We start from the raw sequence: 16,008 nt of genomic DNA on the forward strand, positions 1-16,008 counted from the left end.
AAACAAATAAATAAAATAGAAAGTCTAAGCTAGAGATACCAGCCTGGAGAAACCTGTGCTGGGGAAAAAAAAAAAAAAGAATCTCCTAAAGTCTGTCACAAAGCCTTTCTGGTTTCAATTTCCCCTCTCCTTTTGAAATAAGATCCAGTACCCCCAGACCTCCACCCAGAATAAAGTTGCTGGGACTTGGCAGGAAGTGGCATGGCAGACCACCCAAGAATTAGGGGCATCTGACGTGGATGGGAAAAGTTAAACGAAAATCTGAAGATGATGTCAAGTAGATGAGAATGAGTCATCGATGCTCTGGCTCCCATTTCTCTCCAGCCAAGATCCCTGTGCTGAAGCATACAGTCAACCCTCCAGCTAGCAAGGGCTGATCTAAGTCCCTTTCCAGTTCCTACCTTAGCCTCCAGGCAGCGTACAACTAGCCCTTTCGAAAGACCTCCAACGCTTTCAAGTTCTTGAGAAACGTTCCTGTTTGCTAAACTCCTCAGGCTGTCTTCTGTCAACACACACCTCTTTTCCTTTTACTCACACACATTTCCTTATCACCGTCTGATGTATTTTGTCCCTTCCAATACACCGTGAGGTTCTAAAAGGCAAACAAGTCTGGTTCCACCTCAGTGCGCCCGGCACCTCCATGCCAATACCTGGGACAGAGCAGTTACTCAATCCGCATCCCTGGGCTTTAATTACTTACTTGTTTTATTATCACCCCGGATCAAAGTTCTCTCTTTTAGATTGCAAGATTCAAGAGGGCAGGACCTCAATTAGTGAAAAGTACAAGTGACTTCCTGCCAGGGTCAGCGTCACTGGTACGTGAATGAAGCAACTACATCTGGGTGGGGGGGGTGATTTGAGGGGTTCTAGAAACACCCTTCCACCCCCTCACCTCCTGAAATTTTAATAAATGACTTAAGGTTCTGAGTCTTATTAAGATACGAATTCCCCTGGCAGACTAACCTGATAAGTTATCTGTGGTTTACAGTAGATAAAAGAAAGACATTGAGCCTAGGGAAAGGAGAGCTTACTGGGAAAGGTAGGGGAAATGTGGCACAGGAAGCTGGGGTGTCAAATGGCCCCATTCGCACCAAAATCTCTTCAATAATGTGTGATGGTGGTGTTGACATGAAGAATTATTCTCCTTCCAAAGGCCAGCCCCTCTGACTCCTTATGTAGTGATTAGAATATAAATAAGGATGGGCACAAAAAGAGCACTTATTATGCCCCAGACAGTGCTCAAAACACTTAACCAATAGTAACCCATTGTACCCTCCACCTCTCTGAGCTTGGCCCTATTACCATCCCAGTTTTGCACGTGAGGAAACCGAGGCATAGACAGAAGGTGACAGACCCAGGGAAAGAGTAAGAATTATTGACATTTTTAAATGATTAACCTCCTTTCTTCATCCTCTTCCCCATTCACTTCCCCCTAACCCATGTCAAAAGACTTACCTTCAATGATTCTAAGGAATCTTCAGCGTGGGGAATAAACAGGCATCTAAGGAAGCAGAAACAGTGTTCCAGGCACATATGAACACTTCTACAGAGAAGCATTTTCAAGAAACGGCAACCAATGTGCTATCACTGATGACCTTACAGAATATGTACATGGTGATCCAGCTTTAAAAGTAGCCAGGGATTGGGGCGCCTGGTGGCTCGGTCAGTTAAGAGTCCAACTCTTGGTCTCAGCTCAGGTCATGACCTCACGGTTCATGAGATGGAGCCCTCGTCAGGCTCTGTGCTGATAGTGCGGAGCCTGCTTGGGACTCTCTCTCTCCCTCTCTCTACCCCTCCCCTGCTTGTACTTGCTCTCTCTCTCTCTCTCAAAATAAATTAATAAACTTAAAAAAAAAAAAGTAGCCAGGGATAAAAAAAAAGGAAGAAAGAAAGAAAGAAAGAAAGAAAGAAAGAAAGAAAGAAAGAAAAAAATAACAAAAGTAGCCAGGGGTTCCTCTAAATTGCAATATGCCCATTTCGGGTGCTTCCCCCAACACTGTCAATGAAACAGAGATGATAACCATGGCAGTCTTTATATTGCTTGACCCACACAGATGGAGCCTACCTTCCTGAGAGAGGGGATACCACGTCTGTGTATGTATATACTGTTTAAAAGATGTGTGTAGGGGCGCCTGGGTGGCGCAGTCGGTTAAGCGTCCAACTTCAGCTCAGGTCACGATCCCGAGGTCCCTGAGATCAAGCCCCGCGTCGGGCTCTGGGCTGATGGCTCAGAGCCTGGAGCCTGCTTCCAATTCTGTGTCTCCTTCTCTCTCTGCCCCTCCCCCCTTCATGCTCTGTCTCTCTCTGTCTCAAAAATAAATAAACGTAAAAAAAAAAAAAGATGTGTGTAAACTTAAAACACACACAAGACTGGCAACGACTTTGCCTTAAGGAGGACAAGTTGAGAAAGTTCACCTTATGCATTGGACTAGAGAAGGTAGACTCCTTATTCACCTTCAGATGAGAAAGGTAAAATAAGCATTGGTTTCCTGGAATTGGACATGATTGCCCAATAATTGGAAAGAGAGTATATGAAAGAAAAAAGCAGATAAACAGCAGAGCGAGAGGTGGGAGGGCATATATTTTCTTAGTGTTTGTAGGGTTTCATCAAATAGAAGGGATGGGATTGGGAATTGGATTGGTTCGAGGACATCCTCACAGCGCTGCTCGTGGGCAACATGACTGGGAGATGACACGGGCGCCCAAGACGCTACCTCCCTCAGACGAGAAGCTTCAGAAACAACCCTGCCCATAAGGGAAGCCAGTGCTTCAGCCAGCTGTGGCCAAGCTGAGTGGTCCCATTTTTAGGAGCAGAGGCCACTGAGTTTGCCTGCACGATGGCACTGTGCAGAGGTTCTGCTGGGTCCTTCCTGAGAATAGATCCTTACCCACCAGCTTCAGAAATCAGCAGCAAACATCTGGGCCAAATACTTGGGCTTCCGCTCTAAGCTCTCCAATCTTCCTTGTGAACCTGAGGCGTTCTTATGTGTCCTGTGACTTTAAAACTTTTTAATGATCTTCACACAGCTCATATTAAAGAAGTAGCTCTTTGAAGTGCACCTCTTAAACCTTCAAAAATTGTCTTTATAATCTAAGGACTTTGGATTGATAAATTTCTAGGATGACCTATGCAGAGAATTTCCCAGATTTATTCTTTCCTCCTGTTATTATCACTGAAGGCCACTTTTTATGTTCTTGTATATATGTAGTGGAGGTTCAACTTGGTGAGATTTGTGGGGCCTGTAACTACTAATAAAGCATTGATAATTAACTGTGAATTTACTCTTTCACTTATAGAAGAGAACAAGTATATTTTTCCATTTTGAAAGGAATTTCACATTCCTAATGACCTTGGCTGGCACGTAAACGCCATGCTACAAAAAGTACTGACACCTCCTTCAGTTGGGCATCCCCTGCTTTCTGTCATCGGTGCTTAAAACTAGGAAGACACAGTAAGGCTTCTACCCAGCCTAACCGATGGGGCAAAGGAAATCTGTTCATACCTACTCTGGAGAACTTTTGAACATCCCATGAGGTCTTATGATTAAGTCTGCGTTGGAATGTCTGCTTCTGTCTTCAGGATCTCTAATTACTGATTTATTTCTTTTTGGAAGTACTATGTTTAGGTACTAAGTCTTTATCAACTTATTCCTGGGGAAGGCTTTGTGTCACTGATGTAGCTGACTGACACTGCAGCTCTTGGTGTCTCTAACCTGGGCACTCTGTGCTCATGACAACATTCTCCTGGGGAGGTCAGAGTTCTCTCTGAGATCACTGTGGCAAGGGCAGGAGCACTTTGAAAGCCCTACTTCATGGTGACAACTTCTTCACTGGAAGAATTATGAATAAGATCATTGACTAGACTTTGTCTCTCACCCAAGGTATTGCTATTTGAATATTTCATGTTCAGTATCATCTTGGGTATACAAACACTCAAGGCCTTAAGGAAACCTTGACCTACGCTACTGGTGAGACGGGAGGGGGTGGGGTGCGGAGGTGCACAGCCAGGTCATTTACCCAGCTCACCAGGACCCCTCAGGGCATGGCTGCCATTCTGTAGCAAATCTGTGCCCAAAAGTGTATCACCTTTTTGTGGATCCAAAATTAAATCCTTCAAACATTTGGCTCTCAGGGTATCTGCAGGAGAAGGACCAGAGCCAGGAGTAAGAAGTCTTAAAATTTGCAAGCCTCTTTGCCCTTTCTGAGGCTCTTGGATAGCCCTGATACCTGTCGATGCGGTAATACTTTGCCGATTCCTACAGCCAGACCTGATAGGACATTGTTATACCAGCAGCTGTCAGTCAACAAATCTCTCTTGTGGATAAGGTGTATCGAAGACCTTGACAATACTAGGAATGACTTTTCAGCGTCTCCACAGCAAAAGGAGGCATCCATCACCCACATTGCTGGCCTTTTGGTAAGAAACAGGGCATATGGAGAAGCATTGCTGGCCAAACTGAGAACTGTAGACTGATGAGTGCCCGCTGATCCTGGCAGAGTTCTGCTTTACCTCGAGGGGAGAGCCAAGCTCTGGCTCTTGGAAGAACTGCTCTCTGCACTTGCAAGCAGAGGCAGGGCACATAGAAGAGGCCCCAGGAGGCTGGGAATGTGCTCGGGCAAACGTGAAACTCAAGCTTTGAAAGCTAAGCCCCAAATCCAAATATGCTGTTACGCAAAGTGTTCGCAGATTGGCTGGCGTTTGATTATCGTATGAGGTTACTTGTTGGCATGTGCCGAATAATTCCCTGGCATGCCCGTGGCTCGTCAGTGGCATTCCTTCTTGAGTCACCACTGGACCAACAGCCTGGCTCAGGGAGCAGGGAACAGAGCTGTCCAAGAGGCTATCTTTTCAATGAAACTTAAAGCCCACGGTCCTGATTTGCTGACGTGACCTTGCCTGCTTCTCCGTCTTCAAGGATGAGCTGGTAGTCTCTTCCCTTGAGTGTTTGACAGACTTGAGGAAACATTTTGGGGGTTGCGCATAACTGTTGAAGTGAGGAATATTTGTCTGTCATCAGCTGGATGAGAAAAGTTAAAATCCTGGCCAGGACTTTGGAGGCCTAGGCAGATGGCATCTCTCACGGGAGCAACATTAGGCCAATTACAGCGCTCAGCATTTTCCCAACACTGTAGGTTCAGAGCTCTCTGCGATCCGTTTGTTTCTTTAGCTGAGTTTCTTAAACACACACCACCCCTTGTGGAGCTCTCTGGGCCTCCACCCAAAAGCTAAAGGATACAAAGAGGAAGAAGAAAAGAGAGCAGCCAGCTCTACCCAAAGAGAGAAACAAAGCCAAGCATTTCAGCGTTTCATTATTCTCCAAAAGCCTGTCAATACTTACAATGGGGGAAAACGGAGAACAGCCAAAATGTGCAGCAATGCAAAGTTGGCCACATACAATATGGAAAAAGAAGCAGTCATTAAAATCGTGCTGTAGAGTGTAGAAGAAACTTTAATGACATGGAAACATACAAACAATATATTGTTAAACGGAGCTAATTATAAGACAGCATGGACAAATGTGATTCCATTTTGTAAATATGTATGTATATTTCTATGCTATAAACATACAGAAAAAAGACTGAAAGGTTGTAAATTAGAATGTCAGTAGCAATATTTCTATGTTGGGGGAGGGTTATAAGTGATTTTTCTTCTTTTCCCCTCCAAACTGTCTACAATAAACATGTCTTAGGGGTGCCTGGGTGGCTCAGTTGGTTGAGATTCTGATTCTTTCTTTTGGGTCAGATCATGATCCCAGGGTCTCGGGATGGAGCCTTGTGTCGGGCTCCACCCTAGGCATGGAGCCTGCTTAAGATTGTCTCTCTTCCTCTCTCTCTCTCTGCCCTTCCCCTGCTCACTCTCTCTCTCTCTAAAATAAATTTTAAAAAACACATTTTAGTTTTGTTCACATCTTTAGTATTATTATTTTGATTATCAAATAAAACATGCTCATAGTATACGTTTCAAACAATACAGAACTGTGTAAAATGTAAAGTAAAATTTCTCTTAATCCTGCCCAAGAGATAATCCTTGCATACACACATCTATATTTTTTAAATTATTCTTGAATATTTATTCAACAGAATTATTTCTAGTTCTTCAATTTGCCTTTTTTTCACTTAAAGTATCTGGGACATCTTCCTAGGTATGTGTTTCTTTTTCTTTCTTTCTTTCTTTCTTTCTTTCTTCTTCCTTCCTTCCTTCCTTCCTTCCTTCCTCCTTCTCTTTCTCTCTCTCTCTCTCTCTCTCTCTCTCTCTCTGTCTCTCTGCCTCTCTGAATCCATCACCTGGGGCCCTGGCAGGCCAGAGGGGATGGGAGCTACAGTCACAAGCCCACCAGAGTGAGGTTCTCTGCCCTCCTGCTGCAGTCAGTCAGGGGGATGACTGGGCACTGGCTATCGGAGCTGAAAGGGATGTTAAAGGGAACTTAGTTAATGCCCCCACTGAGTGATGAGAGATGAAGGTCCAGAGACCAGAATCTAAGTCTTTTTTTTTTTTTAATGTTTATTTATTTTTGAGCGAGAGACAGAGACAGAACACAAACAGAGGAGGGGCAGAGAGAAAGGGGGAGACACAGAATCCAAAGCAGGCTCCAGGCTCCAAGCTGTCAGTACAGAGGCCGACACAGGGCTTGAACCCACAAACCGTGAGATCATGACCTGAGCCGAAGTCGGACACTTAACCAACTGAGCCACCCAGGCGATCCCAGAATCTAAGTCTTTTAATGAATTCAATGTCGATAATTGTTTTTACTTCATCACACTGCCAAGGAGAGAATAGATGTTATTAAGTACTTTTCAAAAAGCCCTCATTTTGCTAACCTTTGGCTGCAGCCTTAGTGTCCCTTGAGGGACTGGGGAGGTTATCTCTCTCAATTTACAGATGGTAACACTGGTGAACACTTGCTGGGTGCTTGGTGCCTGGTTCTAAGTGAAGCTATCTGCCTGCATGATCTCATACAGTTCTCACACTGAGATGGGTCCTACCATTACACCTACCACCTTCTCTGAGGTGGGTCCTACCATTACACCCATTTTATAGATGAAAAATGAAGATCCAGCAAGATGGAGTCACTTGCCAAGGGTGCCACAGCTAAGACATGATGGAGCCAAGGCTTGAACCTATGTCTGTCCCCAGACCCCCTACTTTCAAACATTACATTGTTTCTCTCAGGCTTAGCACATAAAGTCTTCATGTAAGACAAATTTGAATGACTCTTTCCCTTTCCCCTTTGCTGTTTTCCAGTCCTTCTCAAACAAAGTAACACAGGAATGACGTTAGCTAACGCAAGGTTTGGTGTCAGGCAGGGTTCAGGGGCCCCACTCGGTGTTCAGGATTCTGTGCCAAGCGCCGGGGTAAAAACAAAACAAAACAAAACACCCTGTCCAACCACAGCTATTCTCACAGTTGGCAAAGGAGTGGCCTGGCACTCTTCCTCTAGGGATTCTGCATGTCCCCTGGAAGGCATTAGACTGCTCGCTCCCCAGGTATTTTTGTTTCTTATGTAATTGTGCACTCATTTCAACTCAGCCTACACGTTCGCACTTGCAGGTAAAGCCGATCTTTCTTTCAGTCAGACACACAATACACACTGAGTCATGTGTAGAAGGCCTGTACAATGTTTTTATTGTGAACAGAGCCCCAAGGGCCTCGTCTTACAATCCTCACGTGTGCGTCACCCCCACAGAGAGGGGGCTGCCCGTGGCCATCTGCACAGAGCCCCAGGAGGCCTTGCATGAGCAGTGAGCTGTCACCTTGCCCACCCAACGCTGGCCTTCCAGGAGCTGGTGGCTCCAGACTTTCCCAGGCACTTACACCACAGCCTTCTTTACAGTTTGTTCACCTTCTTCTCTTTCCTTGCACTTTTATTGTCCCCTTTCCTCTGTCCCCATGGTTCTGTTAAAACTCTCTGCCCCGTGTATTTTCTGATTTGCTTCGTCTTCTTGTGTCCTGGAAAGCTGCATTAGCTCGCTGTTGTTCTGTAAAGCACAGAGGCCGTCCCCTTTCTCTTTCTTCCATACTCCCCAGAGCCTCTTCTGTGCTCCCACCCCAACCCCACGTGTCAGTTCACCTCTATTCTCTGCCACCAACCTCTCTCTGTCGCTGCTATATCCATTCTCGACAAACAGTCTGGAGGCGCCATCCTGAACAGGGAGACTCCGTGTGTTGAAACGATTCAGTGCGTGGGCCCAGGGGCCCGGCTGCTTGGGTAAACTCCAGGAAGCCATATAGCATCTCTAAATCTCCTGTTCTCCGAAAGTCAAATGGGATAATGAAAGTCCCTACTTCTTAGAATTGTTACAAGCCCCACGTTAAGTTGCGTAACTCCAGGGTTTGGTTTCCAGACCAATATGTGTTACTGGTTGAGTGATCTTGGCCAAGAGGCCGAGCTTCTCTCTGCCTCACTGTCCTTGCTTCTAGCATGAGAGTGCTAATAATAGGACCTACTCTGTTGGTATATTGGGAAGATTAGTTAATAAACATAAAAATGCCTGGGATAGTGCCTGGAACACAGGAGCCTTCCCCAAAGTTGTCCAATGTGACACTTATTCATGAATGTAAGATGCCTAGAATGGCTGTCTAGAATAGCTGGAGACCCTCAAGAGGTGGTAGTTACTCATTTGCTGGAAATTTTTATTCCTTTTGCTCTCTGTTCTTTGGCTGCCCATCTCCTGGGAAGCCCGATCATGACTATTCTGATCAGACTCTGCTTTCATAAGGGCTTTTCTCTGCCTTCTGCACCAAATGAAAACCAAGCTGTACAGAAGCCCGGCCGGTAAACATACAACTGAAAACTGAAAGAAGGGAATAATACAGCAGGTTTTCTCTTATAGTCTACTTTGCTTTTCTGTCATTTTTATCAGTGGAACATGTCCTCCTCTTTCTCAATAGTTTTGTAAAACACCCTTTGCAAATTACATCATCCTTAATTTCTCTCCTTAAATGAGAAAATGTATGTAAAGAGCTTAGAGCAGGGTTTCGGACTCCATAAATTGTAACTCTTACTTGTTTTATCCTTGTGAGTCTACTCTAGCCACATTATAGAATACTCAGAAGAGAAAGGAAAGAGGGAAGAACTTTCCTAAAGTAACCACCTATGGTCATTTTATACTCTCAAATTTAAATGCACTATGAGAACTCACATTTTATTTTATTTTATTTTATTTTATTTTATTTATTTATTTTTTGAGAACTCACATTTTAAAGGAACTCTCCTGGGACGCCTGATTGGCTCAGTCGGTTGAGCATCTGACTCTTGATTTCCACTCGGGTCCTGATCCCAGGATCGTAGGGTCGAGTCCCGCATCAGTCTCCACATGGTGGCTGCTTAAGCTTCTCTTGCTCTCCCCAGCTCATATGCTCTCAAAAAATAATAAATAATAAATAAATAAAGTAAATATGCTGAGAATAATTTCAGAAAGTGAAGTTTCTTTTTGATATGAATTAGACCCTTCAAGATTGCAAGATAAGGATGTAGCTACTTGGTAATATGAGGAAGCTCACATTGAGTATCATCTCCTCAAGTGATCTTCAGGTCAGAAAATTCTTAGCATCCCTTTGAAGATATCCTGGACATCAGTGTCCCTTCTATTTATATTTTCCGAGAGAGAAACTGTTCATTTGTCATCAACCAACTCAAAGGATAGAATATACCACCAGATCACCTCAGAAGTACATGACTTCACTTTTCTCAGAGGTGAGACAACATCATGGGATGTTGATAACACATACATGAAGGTTAAAGCTCAGGAATCCCACCCCCCCCCCTTTTTTTTTTGTAAAAACAACAGCCATCTTGGTGTACCTTCTGTAGGAACTCAGCTTTTCATATAAGGGGTTCCTTTGAAGTGTGGTACACGGGGATAGCTCTTCTGATTACCAGAGCCTTTATATTCTGTGCCTTTACTGCCCCTCCCCTGTCCACACTAAAATATTCCTCACATAAAGCCACTTAAAGCTTTTCTTTCACAGCAAGAAAGAATATGAATATGACTAAGAAAACCTTTGAATTTAGAGAAATAATTGAAACTCCTTAGAGTATAGTGTCCTAATGGGTAAGAGAACTTCACAACAGCAATAAAATTGTCAGCTTTTAATAATAAGCTGCATTTTCATGGCACTTTGTCATTTGTAAAGCATTTTTTAACAGTCATTATAATATTTAATCATTTGTTTACTTATTCTTTCAACACCAGGACCACATCATGACTTTTCTGGGCCCTAGGCACTTCTCCGTTCTTAGGCCCTTCCCCCATTAAAAAAACCAAAACATTAAAATAGTCTAATAAATTTTTGTGGCCCTAAAAATCCTTCATTTTTCTGATATGAAGAAAAAAGTAAAACAAGTTCTATTCTAGGGGCACCCGGCTGGCTCAGTCGATGGGGTGTGAGCCTCTTAATCTCAGGATTTGAGTTCGAGCCCCACATTGGGTGAGGAGATTACTTAAAAATAAAACCTTTAGAACTAACTAACTAACTAAATAAATAAATAAATAAAAGTTCTATACTAACAGCCCTGTCTTTTTCTTCTGATTTTAAAAAAAATCAAACATTTTCACGGCCCCCTAAAAAATATTGTGGACCCTGAGCCTACCAAGCTTACTGGATAAGGCAGCCCTGCTCCTCAGCCTGTGCCAGATGTGGGCTGCGGGTTAGAGATACAAAGATGAACGTACATGGCTCCCGTCCTAAGGAGCTCAGCAGCCTCGGGGAAGCAGACCTCCAAACAAGCCAGTGTGACACCCCACAGTCAGGGCTACCAGTGAGGCTGTTAGCAGGTCTCCCAAGAGCATGGGGGGGGGGGGGCCAGTTGTAACTCAGCACAGAGCGGGAAGTTGGCTCTGTAGAGGAAACATAGCCTGAATGGCTCTTTAAGACAGTATTTTTCAGCAATTTTGTGTTGAAGGCCCAGTTTCAAATTTTAGAATTTTTGGCAGGCCACTTGAGGAACTGAGACGTAAACACTGGGCCAAAGAAGCAAGTTTCACAGAATTGTAGAAACTTGCTATTAATCTCAGTATATGGTGACAGAACATGATTTTATATTCTGATCAATACACAAGGTTTAATTTTGCTACCACCGTGGGTGCATACCATTGCCTCAGTGTCAGCCGACTGTGTCAAACTGAGCAGCTCCTGTGGCGCTAGATGGAGGAGGACCCTGAGAGTGAGTGCTGGGAGACTCAGGGCATCTAGCTGGTTCTAGGGGGAGACCACAGGCTCAATGGAGGGTGAAAAACCTTTCCTTTCTGATTATATAAAAGACTAGTCAGGGCAGAAAATAATTCTCAGTGCTGGGGAAAAAATAAAACCAAAACAAACCAAGGTGATACCATTTAGCTTCATTTATGAAAAAAAAAATTGTATTCTAGACATCAATCAAGTTTGGCAAATTTTGTCAAATCAAATTTGACAGCTGCGACGTGTTCAAGATACACCAGCTGCCAAGCTACAGTGTTGAAATCTACTACTGTCAGGATAATAACAATAGACACTTACAGCGTCCCAGGGACCATTCTGAGAACTCTGTATTTGTTTTTAATCTTCATAATAATCCTACTAAGTGTTATTATTATCTCCATTTTAAAAATGAGAAGACTGAGACACAGAGACTTTAGATGACCTACCTTAGTAATTGGCAGAGCTGAGATTTGAACCCAGGCCTTCTTGGCTCCAAGATCTGTGCTGTTAATCACTGCACTTCACCCCCTGTATGAATGCCTCTAGCACATCCTCCACTGTGTTGTATCTGGCCACCATTACTAGATCAGCCTCACACAGAAGCAGCTTCACAGCACCTCACAGAAGGCTTCTTACCTGACCGTGCAGAACGGAATGGGAATCTGCTCACCCCAAATGAACAACACAGAAGGCCTTTGAGAAGTTACAATCCATGGGGAACACTGGCTTTGCCAAACAGAGAATGCGGACAAATGGCTCAATCCCAAGACAGATTTCATACAACTTCTCAGACAGTCCTACAGGAACAAGCAACCCATCACTAGTAACAGTGGCAGGCCATCTGAAGTATAGGGTGCTCCATTGACTGCATTTCAGATAAATGACAAATAATTTTATTTGTTTACGATAAGTTATGTCCCAAATATTGCATGGCACATACGTATTGCAAAGGATTCTTTGTTGTTTCTCTAGAATTGAGTTGAGTGGGTGTTTAGTATTTTTATTTGCTAAATATGAAAACCCTAAGCAGTAGCCAACTTAACATGCATGCTCATACAGGCCACAGGCCCTGATTCCTTCCTCCATGGTTCCTCCATTTCTCCTCCAGGTCCCTGGAATCCCATGACCATAAAGAACTTGCATGTGAGCCTTTGTCTAAGCCCCAGCTTTCTGGGAGCCCAGACTACAAACCACCTGGGCAAAGATTTTGTCAGGCAATGAGGTAGCCATAACACTCACCATCACTCTGTAAGACAGGCACTGTTACCACCACCATGGCACCCAAATTACAAATAAGGAAACTTAGGTTCAGGAAGTTCTGTCCATTTGCCAGAATTCACCCTCAGCTGCTCTAGGTCCACCAGCCTCTTACTAGAGAAGAGCTCTCCAGATTCTTCTTGAGAGACACTGAAACATTATTGGAATGAGCATTAATTGGTTTAGATAACCATTGATTCATTTAATAATGAACTCCATTTGTTGAAAGAAACTCCCGCGGCCTTGCAGTCAAAGGGATGAAGTAGCATAACGCACTGAGAGAATCAGTCTCAAAGTAGCCATAACATCAAGATGCCCAACTTCTCTTGCTTTGTGCTAGTTGGAATGATCAAAGTGAAAACATGCAGTTTTCAACCTCAGCTCTTCACAATAAAGCTAGCAGCACAGTTTTATTTCTATGTATAACTAAATATCATGTGTTCATTCTAAAAGTGAGGACTGACTGCAGAGAGAGTTTCAGCAAGTCTTGAAATTATACTTGCCTTTAATCTGCATCAGAAAGTTTGTTTTCTTTCCCAGTAGCCTTCTAATAAGCCATATATATATATATATATATATATATATAATCAGTTGGAACAATTAGAGAAAAATAACAAGGTTAGAGAAAACCTGTGTCAAAGCACTTGTACCTAGTGGGTTTACACAGGAATGAAACCTCCTTGCAAACTTTCAAAGATGAAGCCAAACCTTGGTAGTAAATAAACCTAAAATGAGGAGGAAGGATTCTTTTCTACATACACTCTATGAAATGGAACCTCTTTCTTGTCCCTCGTAGTCTGCTGGGATCTTCCTTACGTAGGAAGGAAGTTACAGGAATGAACCATCTTGTGGAGGTGAGAAAAGCTCTCTCTGCGGTGACTGGATTTGCTCCTGGAATTGGCGCCCCCTGTAGCTCTCGAGTCAGGCTTGTTCTTACGGCCCAGAGAAGCAGGTGGATTGGATGGCTGGCTCCAGTGACCTATGGCTGCCTGCCCTGTCTCTTGGGCATTGCAAGTCTCCACCTTCTACCTGGCCTGTGGCCTCTGACCCTGGCCCTGTGGCCAACATGAAAGTGGGGGGGGTAGGGGGAGGATAGGTATCAGGCTGCCTGGGCCCAGGCCACAGATGAAAGAGTCACTTGTTTCCATTCCTCAAGCTCACTTGTGAGGTCCTGGGAGCTGCAGAACTGGTATTTCTCCAAATCCTGGCAGCTCACGTGGCCGTGTAGACAAGCTGTCCTGACAGTCGTACATGTGTATATGTGGTGCATGGGTGGCGGCAGTCTGGCTTTCAGTCCCAGCTCTGCGATCGACTCGCTCTGGGACTTCAAGGAGCCCCTTTTGCCTCTCAGGAGCCTCATTTTCCTCATCTGTGAAATGGGACTGTTGGATCCCTGTAGGTACTTGGGCAGGGGTAGGGAGTGAGGTGCAGGGCAGGGGGCTGCTAAGTAGGCAGTTCCCAGGGATCTATAATCCTCCTCACCACCACTCCCAGAGTGAGCTAAAATCATCCCACTTTTATCTGTCTTATGTTGTGTACATGCACATAAGGTTTTCTTTGAAAAAAAGGGTTCCACTGCTTTTAAAAACCAATAGAGTAGGCTATCCCTAAGTGACTTGCCAAATGTATTATTCTATGATTCCATGTTTCCAAAACAAAAGTTCAGACTTCGCTTTTTTAAAGGGTTGTGTGCTACTTGTGCAGGTGAGAAATGATGATACGTAACGATATGTTTCTGTTACTGAAGACTCTTCTGTGGCCTCCCCAAGGGGACCTATAAAGTTTCCAGAGCCCGAGCCCCCTCCCTTGTTACACCTGATAAAAGCTCCCATGTTAATTATTTAGCCACTGGTGCTGACTGGAACATAGTTGTATAATGAAACTGCCTTGAAAACATTTCCGCGTGTAACATACGGCTCTTGCGATTTAAACATATTTTTTCTTCTTTCCTATCAGCAGTTATTTTATGGACTGGGCTTAGCTGGCTTGGCAACAAAGGGCACTGGATTGGTGAATTATTCATGTAATCTACACTTCCTGGCTGCTGTAGATAATTGACAGGTGTCATGTCACCTTTTACAAACGTCCCACAATTAGGGACTATATATCAGTGTTTGACTTCGAAGTAAAGCTCCCTTTCCAAGCCAGTTTCATATTTTATTTACAGCTTGGTGGCGTTTTTGACTTGGCTGTCTATTTCTCTCACTTTCCATTCCAAGCCTTTTGCTCCACTTAATATAACCAGGAACATTTAAATAATAAGACTCCCTCTCAGTTTGCTAAAGGCAGTCACTCATTGCTGCCGTGTTTTATTCATTCAGCCATTATGTTAGTCAATTTCTTGATTTAAGAAACCCAGGATAAAATGCAGCTGTAAGGAAACCATGATATAAATCTGTTTTTATGACTTGTTTGGTTCACAGGGAGAAAACTAAAAGCAAATCTTCCCGGGGTCTGACACAAGTTGTAAACTGTGGGGAAAGTTAGCTAGTTAAAGAATATGATTTACTTAATAGGAGCAATGGAACATTTCAGATCTCCACCAGAGCTGGAAGTTTTCTAGCATCAGGAATAAAGCCAAGGTGAGTTCTATTTAGGCCCAGTGAGAAAAATCCGGTATGAAAATAAACCTGGAATTGATAACCCTGAAGACTAATGAGAAGATACAGCCATAAATTAAACATGGTGAGTGAAATGGAACCTTCTAAATTCTCTAGTCCTACCCTTCCACTTTACCTAACAAGAAACTGAGGCCTACGGCATGCAAAGGCTTGCCCGCCATCCCAACCCTAGTTAGTGGAAAAGCTAAAAGCTGGGTCGGCTCATTCCTATTCCAGCACTTTTACTGCGCTGCAAGGCCACGGATCATTCTTGTTCCCTCTTCAGTATCCACTCACCTCTTCTGCTGCCGACCGTTACTTGCTGTTCCTTGGGAGAAGTCACCTCATTCTCAGTTGGGCGATTTGTTTGGAATTCTCTCAGGCCTACTCTAGGTGTGAGCACAGTTGACTAAGTCCATCGGTGAATCCATGTTCCCAAAGGGATGTTTCAGCAATGGCCATGTGACCCAAATCAGACCAGGGAGAGGCAGTGAATCCCAGCACTTGCACAGGCTACTGGAAGAGATTTTCTGTCCCACTAGATTGGGTGGTGTGAGGTTATAGGGTCTGCAGCTTCTACAGATCTTATGCTCTCTGCATGGAAGAGGCTGGAACTGCAGGGAACGGGTGGGGAAACATGTCTTGTGATACCTGAGGGTGAATCCTGCAACACAAAAAACTGAGCAGAGAGAGCAAACCTTGGTTAAGTAAACATATCATTTATCTTCTAAACTAGGACAACTTCGAGAATGAAACCAGGCAAGACATACACCAAACCAGATAGGATGCGTAAACAGGACTATCCTGGGCAAACAGGAACATATGGTCCTCCCGCTCTACGATGGCATCATCTGACCTGCTGGGTTTAGCCTGGACTCTGGATTAAGCTAGCTGAATTAAGCTGGCACTCTCTCTGGCCTTTTAGTTTAGGTGACAGTGAACTCACTTCACTGTTGAAGCCGGTTGGAGTTA

At 44.0% G+C, this 16,008-nt stretch overlaps 1 long non-coding RNA gene across 1 annotated transcript in view; it reads right to left on the bottom strand.

The window, feature by feature from the left end:
• LOC132681353 (uncharacterized) overlaps positions 1 to 16,008 on the bottom strand; it is a 31,022-nt gene extending 15,014 nt beyond the window's left edge. Inside the window, exons 1-3 of the long non-coding RNA XR_009611030.2 lie at positions 15,334 to 16,008; positions 11,626 to 11,815; positions 9,197 to 9,360 (exon numbers count right to left, since the gene is read on the bottom strand). This is a non-coding gene — a long non-coding RNA (uncharacterized LOC132681353). The remainder of the gene's footprint in view (positions 1 to 9,196; positions 9,361 to 11,625; positions 11,816 to 15,333) is intronic.

The sequence above is a fragment of the Panthera onca genome, chromosome A1, assembly GCF_046562875.1.
Source record: "Panthera onca isolate mPanOnc1 chromosome A1, mPanOnc1 haplotype 2, whole genome shotgun sequence".
NCBI lineage: Eukaryota > Metazoa > Chordata > Mammalia > Carnivora > Felidae > Panthera > Panthera onca.